The following is a 412-nucleotide window of genomic DNA, read 5'->3' on the forward strand; positions in this document are numbered from 1 at the left end:
TCACCTTGCTGGCTGAGCCCTCATCACCTTGCTGGCTGAGCCTTCATCATTTTGCTGGCTGAGCCCTCATCACCTTGCTGGCTGAGCCCTCATCATCTTGCAGGCTGAGCCCTCATCACCTTGCTGGCTGAGCCCTCATCATCTTGCAGGCTGAGCCCTCATCATCTTGCTGGCTGAGCCTTCATCATTTTGCTGGCTGCTCTGAACTTTTTTTTTTCTGACTCCCTCAACTGAGAAGCAAAAACTTAAAGACTTCCTACCTTCCCAGCAGACCAGCTGCTGTCACTCCAGGTCTAGCTGGCTTGTTTGCTTACAGTTCCACTCTAACCCAGTGCTCTCTCAATGACAGTTCCTCACCTCTGTGGGACTGTAGTGGTGGCTATCTGGACAGTATAATGTCCCACTCCTTATT

Source organism: Microtus ochrogaster, chromosome 5 (assembly GCF_000317375.1).
Source record: "Microtus ochrogaster isolate Prairie Vole_2 chromosome 5, MicOch1.0, whole genome shotgun sequence".
In the NCBI taxonomy this organism is placed as follows: Eukaryota; Metazoa; Chordata; class Mammalia; order Rodentia; family Cricetidae; genus Microtus; species Microtus ochrogaster.